Source organism: Myxine glutinosa, chromosome 1, assembly GCF_964187855.1.
Source record: "Myxine glutinosa chromosome 1, kmMyxGlut1.1, whole genome shotgun sequence".
Classification (NCBI taxonomy): Eukaryota; Metazoa; Chordata; class Myxini; order Myxiniformes; family Myxinidae; genus Myxine; species Myxine glutinosa.
Window position 1 is genome coordinate 314,821,950 of NC_136261.1, and position 18,366 is coordinate 314,840,315.

An 18,366-nucleotide genomic window follows, 5' to 3' on the forward strand; every position below is an offset into this window, starting at 1 on the left:
ATTGGAGATGCGTGAGGATGGAGAGAGGAGAGTGTCAGGTGGAGAGGAGTGAGGGGTCACATATTACCATTTCTGGATCTGATGAATTGCCAGTAACCATTTTGTAAAAATGAATGTGCAGCATCTAACTCAATATGTCGAAATGTCACACACGTCCATGCCCGTGGGATTCCCACGGGTGACCCCACTATATTTCTTCGTTTTTATTTCATTCAACATTATTATCCGGAAGTAAAGGTTCACATGTTCATTTCACGTGTGCAAAAACAAACTCCATTTCACGTGTGCATGGACATGAAACACAGACGGGAAAATGCTGAGAGATATTTCGTTCGAAGCAATTATACACCGCCCAAATAAAATATTTCACCGATACACCGAGCGAATTTCAGCGAATTTCAGCGAATTTCACCGAGTTTCAGGAAATTACCCAGAGATATTTATTCGTTTTTATTTCATTAGTTACTAGCAGAAGTACCGAGCGTTGCCGGGCGGGGGAGGGGGGAAGGGCACGTACACTTTAAACATGTATATACATGTGGGATGTGGGATATATACATGTGGGACATGTGTGTGTGTGTGTGTGACGGTGTGTGTGTGTGTGTGTGTGTGTGTGTGTGTGTGTGTGTGGTGTGTGTGTGTGTGTGTGTGTGTGTGTGTGTGTGTGTGTGTGTGTGTGTGTGTGTGTGTGTGTGTGTGTGTGTGTGTGTGTGAATAAGAGAGACCGAATTGTGAGATACAGAAATGAAAAAACGAGGTGTGTGTGTGTGTGTGTGTGTGTGTGTGTGTGTGTGTGTGTGTGTGTGTGTGTGTGTGTGTGTGTGTGTGTGTGCATAAGAGAGAGACCGAATTGTGAGATACAGAAATGAAAAAACGAGGTGTGTGTGTGTGTGTGTGTGTGTGTGTGTGTGTGTGTGTGGGTGTGTGAATAAGAGAGAGACCGAATTGTGAGATACAGAAATGAAAAAACGAGGTGTGTGTGTGTGTGTGTGTGTGTGTGTGTGTGTGTGTGTGTGTGTGTTATTGTGAAACTGCATGTGCAGGTGCAGCATCTAACTCAATATGTCGAAATGTCACACACGTCCATGCCCGTGGGATTCCCACGGGTGACCCCACTAGTATATATATATTGTTGTGGATTTGTAATTGTTGTAAAGATCACCCTTTGTAAATGTCATGATCGTTGTAAATACCTCCATAATTGTAAAGGTCAAAGGTCGTCCCCTTTATTAATTCATCGCATACACCTAGCCAATCTTAAGCCCTTCTAAGTAGTTATCTCTTTATTCTATGTGAGTTTAAGGCTCTGTTGGCCATTAATTGACACTCCATTGCACCGAATCAAATAAGAATAGCTCCCCTTCAATAATTACATTTCCCAGCCCAAACTCCCTCTCTGGGTAAAGCAGCTTCACAAGCGTGGGGTGCGCGCCCTCCCATTTCGCTGCAAATAGTGAATACGTGCTCCGTGCTCTGTTTGAACAGGAGGGGCGGGGTCGCCGGGAAGAGGCAAGCCCAGGGCGCGCCACGAGGGGCGGGGCTGTTCAGCCCCATGCCCAAATAAGGGAACAAGCCTGTAGCTCGCCACGAGGGGCGCGCCGTTCGGCGCCATGTCCAAATAAGGAGGCAAGCCCGTGGCATTGCCATATAAGGTCACAGAGCACGGGGGGGGGGGGGGGGGGGCGGTACCGAAACCGACGAGGGCGTGTCACACCCGCGCTTGAGGATGAGAGAGGGTGCGAAGATCGCGCAAGAGAGAGATGAGTGAGGGAGCCCCACGAGCAGTTCTGTGAAGGGAGTTGCTTGAAGGTTCATGAGAGGTGACAAAGTAGGTACAAGGGCGGTGAGAAGGCATGAACGAGAGGCGTGATCTAGCAAAACTGAGAGAGAGAGAGACATGAGGGGGTGCCTGTATTGCGGCAATAGGCCGACACCCTCTAGGCCCTATCGCCGGTCGGTGAGACGCGAGGCTGCGTTTGCCGGGTTTTCGCCTCGACCCCAAAGCGTGGATCGGAGCGTGCGCTTGGAGCCGGACCTCGACGCCTACCATCTGCCTGGACCCTCATCTGCCATCCCAAACCATCCCTGCCTTTCCATCCTTTTGTGTACATGAGTTTGTTCTGTGTGTCTTGTCCCTGGGTATTAATTAAGCTTGTATAAGTTAATATTTGCACTGTGTCACCTGCTTTTTCCATTTTCCCTGTATATAACCTTGACTGCTCCTTTTGCTTAGTGTGTGTAAATAATAAATCCTGTTACTCTTCTGTACGTCTTCTTCTTCTTCTTCCTCTTTACATTCGGTCGCTTTAGAGGTTTCCAAATTGAATACCTGTGGCGCGATTTCGGCCAACGTCCAGGAATCGGGTTAGTCGGGGTAACTGTTCGGCCGCGGTGCCATCCGCTCGGCAAAACAACATCTTATCCGTGGTCCGTAACAATATATATATATATATATATATATATATATATATATATATATATATATATATATATATATATATATATATATATACATACAGTGTGTATCAAAAAAAAGGTAATCCGAATTCAAGGTGTTAATATGCAAAGGTTATTTAGTTTGACAATTTACATGTGGTTTACCAATTATGAGGAGATCCTCAGCTTTCCATTGATGCCTTTCATGCATCATTGCTGTCACACATGACCGAGTACATGTTCATTGAAAATGACAAGTTCAAATCGCATTTTTACAAGTTTGGCTAATCGGTGCAAGACAATTTGAAATGGACGCATTACTTGTCGACTGCCAACTTGATTATGTAAAATTGTTAAGCTGGTCTGGTAATCGTCGGTTGCATCATCCTTTGTTTAAGATGTGTCTTTAAGATGGGCCTACAGTGTATGGGTTTAGAGACAGTCTGAGTCATTGAAAAGATGGTTCAACTTACAAATGAACAGCGGACCTTCGTGGTTACAACCTTTCACCAAACTGAAAGTTTGCAGTGAACTCGTGATGCGTCCAGGGAACGTTTCCGAGAACGGGAGCCTCCAGCACCCAAAACCATCTGGGAGAATGTTAGAAAATACCAAGAGGATGGCACCAGCCTCAACCGCAACAAGGAAAATTCTGGTAGGAGGCGCACTGGGCGATCGGAAATGAACATTGCAGCAGTAAGGCAGCAAGTATTAGAGCATCCTCGGGTTACCAGCGCAAGACGAAATGTGATGGGATTGCCTTCGGCAACATTCAACCGAATCACAAGACTGGACCTCTGCCAACATCTAGATCGGATTCACATCCGGCATCAACGTACGCCAGGGGATTTTGCCAGGAGGCTGGTGCTTGCCAGATGGTTGATAGCACGTTGCAAAGCAGATGTCAATTTCCTGCGGTATCTCGTTATCGGTGACGAAGCTGCTTTTGCCATGGACGGCAAGGTCAATACCCATAATTTTCTTGAATATGCACCTACAGGACAACCCCCGGAATTTAATTTTGACACCAACATGAATCGACAAAAGTGGACTGGTGGAAGTGGTCAGGTGATCGGACCATTTGTCTTTCAAAGGAATGTCAATGGTAACAGGTATCTGCAGATGATCAATGATGAAGTTTTACCGCAGCTGGAGGAGAACTTTGAGCGACAGGTTCGTGGTGTCTTCAGATATCTCTGGTGGGCCCAAGACGGCGCCCCAGCACATTGTCTTATCGCTGTCCGAGATCGACTGAGGGAACTCTTTGGAGACCGAGTCACCACCCTCAACCATGCAGTGGAATGGCCGCCAAGATCACCTGACCTCACACCATGTGATTATTTCCTTTGGGGACATTTAAAGAACAAGGTGTTCGTAACTCCTCCCCGTGATCTTGACGAATTTCAGGGCCGTATTCGACATGAAGTGGATGCTTTGCGCAATGACCCGGCTATGGTGAGACTAGCAGTTCAGGGCTGCTCCGCCGCTGTGAGCTTTGTGTTGAAAGGGGAGGTGGATATGTTGAAGGTGTGAGTGCATAAAGACCAATCATTCCTGAGAAAAGTTCACATCTGACGTTCATTTTGCACCAATTATCCTGACTTGCATCGATTAGCCAAACTTGTAAAAATGCGATTTGAACTTGTCATTTTCAATGAACATGTACTCGGTCATGTGTGACAGTAATGATGCATGGAAGGTATCAATGGAAAGCTGAGGAACTCTTCGTAATTAGTAAACCACATGTAAATTGTCAAAATAAATAACCTTTGAATATTAACCCCTTGAATGCGGATTACCTTTTTTTGATACGCATTGCATATATATATATATATATATATATATATATATATATATATATATATATATATATATATATATATATATATATATATATATATATATATATATATATATATACAGACTTGGCATTTAATATAGAATATTTTTTTTGTGGGGGTGAACTTACTTTTCAAGATGTCTTCGAACCAAAAGTTCATTGGAATTATGTTGAAATTATTCTAGATTTTGTTAATATGACATTTGAAAGAAACAAAAACCACATTTGACATTTCAAAACAAATAAATTGATCCTTGAAAGTGATGTAAACTGATATCGAACTCAATTCATGGACAGTACTGTGTTAAACTTCTGTACGTTTTCCAGAAGTAGCTCTTTATTTTGCACATTAGCCAACATTTTTTTAACAAAAACAAAAGTTAAATTACGACTGGGATTACGGAGAGTAAAATTACAGTTCAGTACTTCGTGTAACCCCACGAGCATTCTGGAGAGCACGTACACGTTGGCGCATGCTGTTCACGAGATTTGCCAAAGTTTGGACAGGAATCGCTTGCCATGCAGTGACAATAGCCTGCTGCAATTCACGCACAGAGGTCGGCTGCTGGTCCAAGTGGTCGATTTGACACATTAATTCTGCCCACAAGTTCTCTATCGGATTCATATCCGGGGACATGGCAGGCCACTCCATATGCTCTACACCATGGTCAGCAAGAAAGCGTTGGATCATGCGAGCATGATGAGGCCGTGCATTGTCATCTTGGAAGACAAAGTTTCCTCGAAAGGCTGCACGAGCAAATGGAAGCAATGTTTCTTCCAGAATGGCCCTGTACTTGAACTGGTTCGGGTTTCCATTCAGAACAACCAGGTCAGTTTTTCCCCCTGCATGAAAAGCAGCCCAAACGGTCACCCCACCACCTCCAGCTTGGACTCTTGGCACTATACAATTTTGTTGTAGGCTTCATGCACTTGTCTGCGCACTCGGACGTGGCCATCTTGACGATAGACCAGAAATCTAGACTCGTCACTGAAGATCACGTGATTCCAGTGTCCTGGCTGCCATTGACGGTGCTCTCTGGCCCACTACAATTGGCGCTGGCGGTGTTGTCTGGTCAGGCATGGCTTTCTCAGGGGACGCCTGGCACGACAGCCTGCTTGAACCAGTCATTGGTCGACTAGCCTTCTGGATACAGGCACATTTGTCAGTTGCTGCCACTCAGCCCTAAGCCGATTAGCTGACTTGGTACGGCCATTGCGGACTAACCGGTGCAGCTGGCGATCATCCCTCCTTGTGGTTCTGCGGGGACGTCCTGGCCTCGGTATTGGAGTAGGGACACCCCTCTGAGCATTTCGTTTCAGGATCTTTGACACCTGACCTTGAGTGATGCCATACTGCCGAGCAATAGGACGCTGTTTCATGCCGTAATTTCGTAAAGCCACCACTCCATGACAAACAGCATTGTCGAGTTGACGGACCATCTCCAGAGGAAGCGGCAATAACTTTTGGAGATGTGCTGCAGTTGTTTTCCACTAATACAGAACGCAACAACCCTTGTATACCCGACTGTGAAGCCAATCATCAAATGCACCTGTCCGTACATTTTGCCACGCCACTTGTGATATAATCCTGTTGTTGACTTCTTGCTGCGACAGACAATCAGTGACATGGTTCCTTTAACAAATAAATCACCAAAGTGTAAAAGAAACTCACCAGATTGATATACTGATTTAAGAAAGTAAACCCAAGTCAAGAAAAAAAAATATATTCCATATTAAATGCCAAGTCTGTATATATATATTATATATATATATATATATATATATATATATATGTATATATATATATATATATATATATATATATATATATATATATATATATATATATATATATATATTATATTATATTATATTATATTATATTATATTATATTATATTATATTATATTATATTATATTATATTATATATATTATATGATCCCTGGTGTTGGGCTAGCGGCTAGGGTGCCGGCTTAGGATATCCAAGGATCCTGGGTTCGAATCCCGGTCTAATCGCTGAATTAACGCCAGGGGGGTTGACTCAGCCTGTCATTCCTTCTGAGGTCGGCTAATTGAGTACCAGTTCACTGGTAATTCCCTGTTTGTCGTTAAAGGCGGCAAAAAGGGTTGGCGTCAGGAAGGGCATCCGGCCGTAAAACATTGCTTCAAAAAGGGGACCGAAAAACAACAACAACCACGGTTCCTGAAAAAGGCCAACCCCCGCTTTGCGGGGAAAAATGGCCTCTAAAGGTGGTTATTATATATATATATATATATATATTGTTGCGGTTTTGAGAACCCACACTTGTAAATATAACATCATTAATGTTTAAAAGGTAACACCCCATAGATAGGCCACAAGCAACACGTAGGTCACCTTAGGTTGGTAGTTATTTCTTAGTATGTGTTTAGATAAGGCCACGTCCAGTAGTTGCATCTGCGTTGTGTCAAACAAATAAGAGTAGGCCCCTTTCATTCATTTTGGCAGCCTCCCTCCAAGCGACGCCATTAAGCGCTCTCCAGTCTATACCCCATCGGCCCTCCCAGTTCGTTACGCTCCTTGGCCAGCAGCCTTCGCTGCCCTTGGGCCTCCGCTCGAACCAGCCCAAAAGCCACGAGGTGAGGCCCGAAAAGGGGGCAGAGCGCAAGGATGGAGGTGCGGCCACGTCAAACAGCCATCAAGGCGGAGCCGGTAAGCCATCACCAGCCAACCAGGGCGAAGGTGAGATCGCCTGCCAGGGCGTGGTTGGGGCTTCCAGAGCGTTCGCTGGTTTGGCGTATAAAAGCGTGGACACAAAGCCCTCATAAGGACTGACTGAACAGCATTGATTGAACAGGACTGTGCGGAGAGGACTGACTGAACAGCATTGATTGAACAGGACTGTGCGGAGAGGACTGACGCAACTGCACTCGTTATATGAGGTTCTGAGCGGGGAGGGGAGGGCTGATGTTCTGAGCGGGGAGGGCTGATGCGCTTTTTTATTCAGAAGAACTGGTATGAGAGTTGAGTACGAGAGGGAGAGACGCGCTGTGGCAACCAGCTTACAAAGGGTGAGCGCGCGGCACGCATTGCCGAGGACTGCAGCGTGCATTGGGGAAGGGGCGCTTGGAGCGATCAGAGTAATACCTGGAGCGCGTGTAAAGGTGCCGGTACACATATTACATATGCGGCCAAGAGCCACGAAGTCGCGCTAGCCCAGCTTACCCTTTTCCCGTCACAATAATTGTCCGCTCGCACCTACGCTATGCGGAGAGCTGCCTGCCGGGTTTCCACCATCGTCTGCTGGTACCAGTCAAGGACCGGGACGAGCTGTGAACGCCATCGCCGGACCTTCCACCCTATCATCTACATCCCCGCGTGAGACTGAAGTCTGAGACCGAGTCTGAGAGCAAACGGACCCGAGTTGAAGGGATAAGTAAGACTGTGATTAAGGCTGCCCTGTGTACTTTTTCTTCCTCTTCCTTGTGCATTCCTTTCTTTTCCTCTTCTTTGTACATTGTTAATAAATCACCTGTACTTTCTGGTTTCTTCTTAATCCGATCGTCCTAGTCATTTCTCAATTGGGTAAGCGTGGCATGATCCCAACCGCTATAATCGGGTTAGTCCCTGTTAACAGCTCGGATCGCGGATTGCTATCCGCTCGGCATATTCCATCCATATCCATGATTCGGGCGGGAGTTATTCCCTCGTTTCCGGTCAGCATTAGTACTTAGGTAATAGCGAATCCCTTGTCCTAAAAACCCTACCTAACGCTTCCCGGGAAGGATGTTATAACCTCCAGGATCGGCCAGATAAAGGACAAGGGGATTAATCCCCCCTTGATAAGGGGAGAGCCGACGTCGGAGATCCGCAACAATATATATATAATTATATATATATATAATTATATATATATATATATATATATATATATATATATATATATATATATATATATTGTAACGAATTTGAGAAGTGTAACGGTTTTGAGAAGTGTAACAATTTTGGAGAAAGTGTAACGAATGTGAAAAGTATGGTTTTGTTGTGTGTAACACCCTCGTAATGTAAATAATGGTCGCAGCCGTCCTCCTAGTTAATTCCATGAAACTTACACACAGGCCACGATATATCTTTTTAAATAGTTTATTTCCTTATTCTATGTAGGCTAAATATGTGTTTCCCACTAGATTGACTCTGCATTGCATCAAACGAAATAAAGCGTAGGCCCCTCCGATGATCCATGGCAGCTCAAGTGCCAGGGATTCCCCCACTTGAGCTTTGACAGCAACCGTTTATTGCAGTACTGAACTGCTGTGCAACGTGACGGCGCCTTACCTGCAGCTGCTGACCGGTTTTCGCCATTTGCGGCCATTACGAACAAGGGGAGTGGCTAGAGAAGACGGGTCGCCCCCCTCGTCATAGGGGGGAGGAGTAAGTCGGCCCCGCTCATCCAACCCAGAACAAGGGGTTTGGCTAAGAGAGGGCGGAGCGGGAACCCCCGAGAAAGTGCGCGAAGGTTCGGTGAGGAAACCAATATAAGCCGCCGCGGGACGCACTCCACCCTCTTGCTCTGACCCCGTCCTCTTGCTTGCTGTCGCTCGTTGTTGCTGGGGAGAAGGAAGACGCCTGAACGAGCAGGTGTGTGCAAGCCATCGTGCGACCAGCTGCGCTGCAGCTAAGGGGGCAGCTAAGGGGCCGCAGGCCACGAAAAGGACGCGCCAGGCAGCAATCCACGCTGGACCCTCCATTGCCTCCCAAAACAACCATCCATCCTCAAGCCATACCTGCCTGCAATATCCCCCGTGTAAGTGTGAACGTCGTCTGTCCTAATCGTTGTCCTGGGGTTAAGTAAATTGACTAGTATAAGCTAACGATTCACTGTGTGACTGCTTCTTCCATCCATTGCTTGTAAATAACTTTGATCGCTCCTTCTTTTTGCTTGTGTGTATAATAAATCCTGTTATTCCTCCATACTCTGTCTTCTTCTCTCTTCCTTCTCTTTCGGTCGCTTTAGAGGTTTCCAAATTGAATATCTGTGGTGCGATCTGGTCAACGTTGGGGGAGTCGGGCCAATCGGGGATCCTGTAACGGTCGCGGTTGACCATCCGCTCGGCCCAAAGTAACATCTTGTCCGCGACCCGTAACAATTGGTGTCAGGAGTGGGATACGAGGCCCGAACCAAATTTTTAAAACGTGTAGAAATAAAATTTTTGGTCAAAATTACGAGCTGCCGAAATTTTGTTTTATAAAACCCGAATTTTGAGATCGCGCCATGGACAATCAAGGTGATCGGATGTCGGTTGGGGAGATAGACGGGTTAAGGGTAACCCAGGACTTAGGGGAAGAAAGGGAGGAGGGGAGCAATCAGGTGGTTGAGGGTGTATCAGGTGCACAAAATGGCGGCCTCGCGCACATGGTTATTGTGGCGCCAAATTTAGCCGCGCCCGCGACCGTAGCAGCGCCACTGGTGGATTGGAATCTCTTTATGATCCAAATGAAGGCCCTTATGGACAAGAATAGTGAGCGATTGGAGGGCCAAATGGGGGTAATGAGGGACGAAGCGAGGAGTACCGGTGAGGGGTTAGACAAGAAATTTGGGAAGTTAGACAATAATTTTGAGGGGTTAGACAACGGGATAAAAGAGGTGAAAAATGGGTTAATGGGGTTAGAAAATAGGATGGAGGACAAATTGCGGGAAATAGGGGAACAATCCGCCCGGGAAATCGAACAGATGGGGAACCAGATAGAGGAGGTGAAAATCGGGGTAGAAACCAAACTGGATGCTCAGAGGGATGAATTGGGACAGATGAGGGTGGCATCTACAAAAGAGAGGGAGGAGATGAAAGAGGAGATACGACGAGGTGTAAGTGAGGAGGTCTCGGGGGTACGCGAGGAGGTAAAGCGAGGCGAAAAGCGTATAGAGAAAGAGGTGAGAAATAATACGGCGAGGTTACAAGGGGGAATAGAAGATCTGACGGAGGAGGTGGAACAGCTGACAGAGGGACAAGCGGAGTTAGTGGAGCAGGTTCAAAGGAACACTGCAGTACTAGGAGGGTTAAAGGCGACACAAAAAGAAATTAAAAATGACTTAATAGCGACACAGAGGCAATGTCAGATGGTACGTGAGGGACTGACAATGAGGTTGGACGAGGTGACAGAGGTAATGGAGACAAAGGACCGGCAGGTGAGGATGCACATAGAGACGGTCACGGTAGCCTTAGAGGACGAACTTGAGGAGACGCACCGGGGAATAAAAGAGGTGAAGCAAAAGTTAAAGGAGGTGTTAGAGGGGGTGAGTGAAATTAAGAAGAGACGGACAGAAACTAAAAGAGAAATCCAGGAAGAGGTGACGGAATATGTACAAGGTCGGTGCTCAAATCGTGATGTCGTGCTCGCTAACCAAATAAAGAGTTTGCAGGTGGCAGAAGAGGTGCGACGAAGAGGTGCCAAGGTGAGTGGCGATATAATCGGAAATGTACATGATGCGAGGGGAGCTTCAGTCGGCTTGGGGGTTGTTGTGGACCCGGGTGTTCGTGAGAGGCCGTTGGTGAAGTGTGCGACAGGTCTGGTGTGCGAAAAACGAGGTGTGCGAGAATGTCCGACCATGGGGTGTGTGAGGAAAAAGTGCACGCCAAGGAGTGAGTGTGCTGTCGAGAGTGAGTCGGTCGTAGCGCGTGTGCGAGGGAGCACATGGAAGCGCGTAGTGAGGAGTGTTACAGAGGATGTAACGGGAGAGTGTGCCGTCAAGAGTGAGTTGGTCGAACCGCGTGTGCGAGGGGGTACATGGAAGCGCGGTGTGGTAAGTGTTACGGAGGAAGTAACGAAAGAGTGTGCACAAGAGGATGCGCGAGAAAGGTGTGTAACGGACAGGTGCATGAGGAAAGAGTGCGCTGTCGAGAGTAAGGGTGAGTGCGCGACCGAGAGTGGAGGTGAAAGTAGTGAGAGTGACACGGAGCGTGAGTTGGTTGTGACAGGTGAGCGAGGATGTACACCTGGAATGGAAGGATGCACACCTGGAATGGTAGAGCGTGTGTGGGAATGCACACTTGAGTTGGTCGTGAGGCACGTGGTTGGGTGTGCGAGTGAAAGCACACCTGTGATTGTCACAGAGGAGGTGACCGAGGAAGGGGCGCGAAGAGGTGTGTTGGTGAGGTGTGCGAACAACGAATGTGTGCCAAAGTGTTCGGCGGTCAGGTGTGTGACCAAGGCTGTGAGTGGAATGAGTGTACCTGGGTGTGTTGGAGAAGGTACGACAAGGAGCATGGGAACAGCTGGATGTATGGGCAAGAAAGGGGTAGCGTATGCGTGTGAGCATGCAGGTGAGGCATCGACGGTAACCGGGTTAGCGGTTAGAGCGACTTATAGCCGAATCGGGCCCTCGGTGCGTGCCGGGCTTCGCGTGCCGCGAGAACCAGCGGGGATCCGAGCCACGGCGGGTTCGAAAGGACCGCCGTACGCGATCCACGCTGTGCCTCGCTTGGAACAGCCGCGTCCGGGCTCCACTAGGCAGAGCGGGCAGCCCGATAGGAAGGGTCGTCATGGCGACCACTTTTTATTGAGACGTTCCGGCAGGTCGAGATCGGGCAATTGGATGGCTCCGCGCCGAGGTGGTGCGTGGGATCTCGGCACGGGTAAGCCCCCGTCCCTGCACCGAGTGCCGGACGCATCCAGCCGGCTGTACGAAGCCGAGCTTTAGAAGGGAATTGGCGCACCGAGAGGAGCTAATAAGTAGACCGGTGATGAGGATAGTGTTTTGGCCCCGAAATTAGAAAAAAGCAAAATTTGATGATGGTAGAGTGATTGGCAAATTTTTGATTTATTGAATTTGGACGAACAAAATTTATAGTGAGAGACCCCCGATGTGGTGGGATGGCAAATCCACCATCCCTCATGGAGGGGGGGCAAAGGAGCACTAGATTTATGGGGTTTATGGCAGTGAAAACTAGCCCGGGTGGGTTAGGATATTGTGTGTAGGGCCCTAGAAGATGACATTAGGTGACGTTAAGATTAGTTAGTGACAATGATACCTGTAGTGGGGACGCAGGTAGATTAGTGTGGATGATAATGACGAGGGAGCGCAATAGTTTAAAGGGACGACTGGGAAGCGCAAGTTTCAGAGGGGAGTAGTTAGATGAGATGATGCCGTGTGTTTGAGGATTGAACAGGTGTGATTGCACAGGTGTGCAACTGAACAGGTGGATGGAGCAGTGTATGAGTGAGTGAAGGTGATGTGTATTGTGATGACCAAATGGTCCAGGAAGAAAGGAGGGTGCAGGTGGCACCAGGTATGATTGCACAGGTGTGCAACGACAGGTGAATGGAGAACAGGTGTATGGAATAAATGGTATGGAGTATTGGAATGGATGGTCGTGGAGTGAGTATGGTGGAAATTGTGGAGTGGAGTGGATGGTGCGAGGGTGTGGGTGGGGGAAGAGTGGACCCCCATCACGGATACCCGGGGCGTGTAGGGTGGGTGTTGGGTGGAGGGTGTAGGTGGATTGTGGTTGGATGTTGGCATCTGTGGTGCGGGTGGGGGAATGGTGATTGGATGGGTGCATTGGTGTTGTGGGGATGGCTGGGCGTGTAGCCTGTTGGTGTGTGTAGTTGGTTTGGGCACTCCACCACTGTGAGGATGTCGGCCGGGTGGGGCCGCGGGTGGGCTCTGGGAGCCGGTAGTTGTGGATGGGGCCCGAGGGTCCGGAGGACGGACCCGGGTGGCCCAGTGCCAGAGGGCACCAAGGGGTGACAGAGCCAGGAGGGGCCTTCCCCAGTTGGTTAGGTTGGGGTGGGGAGCTAGGTGAGCTCGGGTGGCGACTGCAGTGGTGGAGGTGTGCGGGTGGGTGGACCTGCTGGGAGGGCTGCACGTCGCAGCCCAGAGATTGTGCGGGGGCGCCGGGAGATGGGTCGGGGGAGTGGGACCCCAAATTGAGAGGCACCACGGTTTGGTCAATGGGAATTGGTTGTTAGAACCCATAGTGTAAGTGGCCAATGGATTGGTGGGGAAAGACCCCGGGGTAGTGTAAAGAGTGTTAAGGTCATTTGGAGGATAGTTAGGATTGGAGTCTCCTCGCACCATCTGCATCCACTCACCTGAGATGAGGTAACTCCACACCATGCCATGTTTTATTATTTTTCATTAATGCAAATGTTTTGGATTGTGAGACGCATCATGACGTGGGTGTGACATTGTGCGTAATTCCATCTCTCCCTCCTTATGAGGATTGATGATGAATTGGTGATGGCAAATTTTGAAGTAGAGGGATTGGAGACGAATTTGGTGTTGAAGGGAAAGATGGGGAAGACAAGACGTAGTGACGAATTTGTAAAGGTGTAAATTCTTGTAAATATGGGGTAAGGGCAAGGGTAGTGTAGGTGACAGGGGGGGTGACGTACGGTAGGGACGAGTTTTTCTCACTTCGCTCTCCGTACGCACTTCACCCTGCATTGCCTTTATTGACGTGTACCCTTGTGACCTTACCCCTCGCTCATTTGTCTTCCCCCCTTTTGTCTCCCACTTGAGGACCTGTGCGCCATTGGGCGCCGAGGGGAGCGTGCGTGAGATGGCCATTGTGCGCACGAGATTCTCAGAACCAGCATGCATTGCGTTGATGTACCACTTTATGGACCGCTGTTCTGCGGCCAAGTACCACTTGATGGACCCCAGGTTCTGGGGCAGGGCACCTCTGTTGGAGACCGGCCATAGTGGCCAGGGAATCTTGCTTGCGGACCTCGGTAAGGCGACACCTATGCCAAACAGGTGGACCACCCTTAGTTGGCCCCTGCGGCCCTAAATAAAAATGAACACAAGTTGTGCTTTTTATTATTTCCAAGTAGGCCGCATGAAGCCAGAAGACGTCGGGAAGAACATCGGCCCAGCAGAGAAAGAGAAGACCACCACCAGTTGTTTTGTTGTGTTTATTATGAACAGTGGTGACTGTGCATCGAGTGGTGCTTTTGGTGCTTTTGTGGTGCTTTTGGGTGCTTTGGTGGTATTGGTACTGGTGCATCGATGCAATGCGTGTTGTCTCCTCCCTCCCAACAGGAATTTCTTTTTCTTGTTCCCTAAAAAGGAAAAAAAAATACACAGGTCCTGGGTTGCGTTGTAAATAAGAAATAACGTCACTGTAAATAATGCTCCCCACCGTAAATGTATAGTTTGAGAACAATTCCGTAATTCGGTTAGCTGTGGGCTTGAGTCTGTTAGACAGGGTGCAATGCAATAGGGGGACATACTTATTTGTATTTTAAAATCGTCACACTCAGGGTCAGGTTAATTGTAGAGGGAATTACACCTACGTGTCACACTAAGTTAAAGTTTTGTAGGCCCGAGGACGGGCCTGAAGAAAGGAGGGTGCAGTGTAACGAATTTGAGAAGTGTAACAGTTTTGAGAAGTGTAACAATTTTGGAGAAAGTGTAACGAATGTGAAAAGTATGGTTTTGTTGTGTGTAACACCCTCGTAATGTAAATAATGGTCGCAGCCGTCCTCCTAGTTAATTCCATGAAACTTACACACAGGCCACGATATATCTTTTTAAATAGTTTATTTCCTTATTCTATGTAGGCTAAATATGTGTTTCCCACTAGATTGACTCTGCATTGCATCAAACGAAATAAAGCGTAGGCCCCTCCGATGATCCATGGCAGCTCAAGTGCCAGGGATTCCCCCACTTGAGCTTTGACAGCAACCGTTTATTGCAGTACTGAACTGCTGTGCAACGTGACGGCGCCTTACCTGCAGCTGCTGACCGGTTTTCGCCATTTGCGGCCATTACGAACAAGGGGAGTGGCTAGAGAAGACGGGTCGCCCCACTCGTCATAGGGGGGAGGAGTAAGTCGGCCCCGCTCATCCAACCCAGAACAAGGGGTTTGGCTAAGAGAGGGCGGAGCGGGAACCCCCGAGAAAGTGCGCGAAGGTTCGGTGAGGAAACCAATATAAGCCGCCGCGGGACGCACTCCACCCTCTTGCTCTGACCCCGTCCTCTTGCTTGCTGTCGCTCGTTGTTGCTGGGGAGAAGGAAGACGCCTGAACGAGCAGGTGTGTGCAAGCCATCGTGCGACCAGCTGTGCTGCAGCTAAGGGGGCAGCTAAGGGGCCGCAGGCCACGAAAAGGACGCGCCAGGCAGCAATCCACGCTGGACCCTCCATTGCCTCCCAAAACAACCATCCATCCTCAAGCCATACCTGCCTGCAATATCCCCCGTGTAAGTGTGAACGTCGTCTGTCCTAATCGTTGTCCTGGGGTTAAGTAAATTGACTAGTATAAGCTAACGATTCACTGTGTGACTGCTTCTTCCATCCATTGCTTGTAAATAACTTTGATCGCTCCTTCTTTTTGCTTGTGTGTATAATAAATCCTGTTATTCCTCCGTACTCTGTCTTCTTCTCTCTTCCTTCTCTTTCGGTCGCTTTAGAGGTTTCCAAATTGAATATCTGTGGTGCGATCTGGTCAACGTTGGGGGAGTCGGGCCAATCGGGGATCCTGTAACGGTCGCGGTTGACCATCTGCTCGGCCCAAAGTAACATCTTGTCCGCGACCCGTAACAATATATATATATATATATATATATATATATATATATATATATATATATATATATATATATATATATATATATATATATATATACATTATACATTCTAGCAAAAGTACCCGGCGTTGCCGTGTAACAATGAATCGCTTCCTGACGGGAGTATGATATGGGCAATCAGTGTCCATCATCTGGAGGGAATTTTAAAAATAGATCGCAGATCAATATATCGTGAACTCTGATGCATGGAGTGACACGCTATCCCATGGAAGTCACACTCACAAACTGCTTTTATCAGGCTATGCTTATGCAATTTAACAAACTATTCGTGTAAGACAATGACATTATGTTGCTCCCTCAGCTGACAGTTTCGTTCAGTTTCAGTAACACACACACACACACACACAAACATAGTAACACACACAGTAGCAAACACAGTAACAGTGTTTGAAGCCTTACCGATGGAAAGTCACTCCTGCCTTTGTTCGTCCTCGTTCGTCACCATTTGTGCACCCGTCAGCAGCACACAATGGCATTTTGCCTTAAAGTACAGTAACACACAAACACACACACACACACACACACACACACACACACACACACACACACACACACACACACACACAGTAACACAGTAACACACACACCGGCACCGATCTCGTATAGCGAGATGCGTATATCTATCACCGCCTCACTGGCACTGATATCGTATAGCGAGATGTGTATATCTATCACCGGCACCGATCTCGTCTAGCGAGATGCGTTTTACCTGACAAAGCAAAAAAATAAAAAAATAAAAAATAAAATCTTAACCGAACCAACAATGCCGAGTAGGCAACCATCACAAGTCCATTTTGGCGATTGACACCGTTTACGGGATCGTTTTCTCACACACTGACGATATATATATATACAGACTTGGCATTTAATATGGCATATTTTTTTGGTGGGGGTGAACTTACTTTTCAAGATGACTTAGTTCATGGGAATTATGTCGAAATTATTCTAGATTTTGTTAATGTGACCTTTAAAAGAAACAAAAACCACATTTGACATTTCGAAGCAAATAAATTGATCCTTGAAAGTGATGTAAACTGATATCGAACTCAATTCACGGACAGTACTGTGTTAAACTTCTGTGCATTTTCCAGAAGTATCTCTTTATTTTACACATGAGCCAAAAAAAAATTCAACAAAAACAAACGTTAAATCATGACTGGGATTATGGACAGTAAACTTACAGTTCAGTACTTCGTGTAACCCCCACGAGCATTCAGGAGAGCACGTACACGTTGAGGCATGCTGTTCACGAGATTTGCCAAGGTTTGGACAGGAATCGCTTGCCATGCAGTGACAATAGCCTGCTGCAATTCACGCACAGTGGTGGGCTGCTGGACCAAGTTGTCGATTTGATGCGTTAATTCTGCCCAAAAGTTCTCTATCGGATTCACCTCCGGGGACATGGCAGGCCACTCCATATGCTCGACAACACAGTCAACAAGAAAGTGTTGGATCATGCGAGCACGATGAGGCAGTGCATTGTCATCTTGGAAGACAAAGTTTCCTTGAAAGGCTGCACGAGCAAATGGAAGCAATGTTTCTTCCAGAATGGCCCTGTACTTGAACTGGTTCAGGTTTCCATTCAGAACAACCAGGTCAGTTTTGCCCCCTACATGAAAAGCAGCCCAAACGGTCACCCCACCACCTCCAGCTTGGACTCCTGGTACTATACAATCTTCGTTGTAGGCTTCATGCACTTGTCTGCATACTCGGACGTGGCCATCTTGACGATAGACCAGAAATCTAGACTCGTCACTGAAGGTCATGTGATTCCAGTGTCCTGGCTGCCATTGACGCTGCTCTCTGGCCCATTGTAATCGGCGCTGGCTGTGTTGTCTGGTCAGGCATGGCTTTCTCAGGGGACGCCTGGCACGATAGTCTGCTTGAACCAGTCGTTGGTTGACTAGCCTTCTGGATACAGGCACATTTGTTAGTTCCTGCCACTCAGCCCTAAGCCGATTAGCTGACTTGGTACGGCCATTGCAGACTAACCGGTGCAGCCGGCGATCATCTCTCCTTGTGATTCTGCGGGGACGTCCTGGCCTCGGTATTGGAGTTGGGACATCCCTCTGAGCATTTCGTTTCAGGATCTTTGACACCTGACCTTGAGTGATGCCATACTGCCAAGCAATAGCACGCTGTTTCATGCCAGAATTTTGTAAAGCCACCACTCCATGACAAACAGCATTGCCAAGTTGACGGACCATCTCCAGAGGAAGCGGCAATAACTTTTGTAGACGTGCAGCAGTTGTTTTCCACTAATACAGAACCAACAACCCTTATATACCCGATTGTGAAGCCAATCGTCAAATGTACCTGTCCTTACATTTTGTCACGCCTCCTGTGATATTATCCTGTTATTGACTTCTTGCTGCGAAAGACAATCAGTGACATGGTTCTTTTGACAAAGAAATCACCGAAGCGTAAAAGAAACTCAGCAGATTGATATACTGAGTTCAGAAATTAAACCCAAGTCAAGAATAAAAAAAAATTCCATATTAAATGCCAAGTCTGTATAT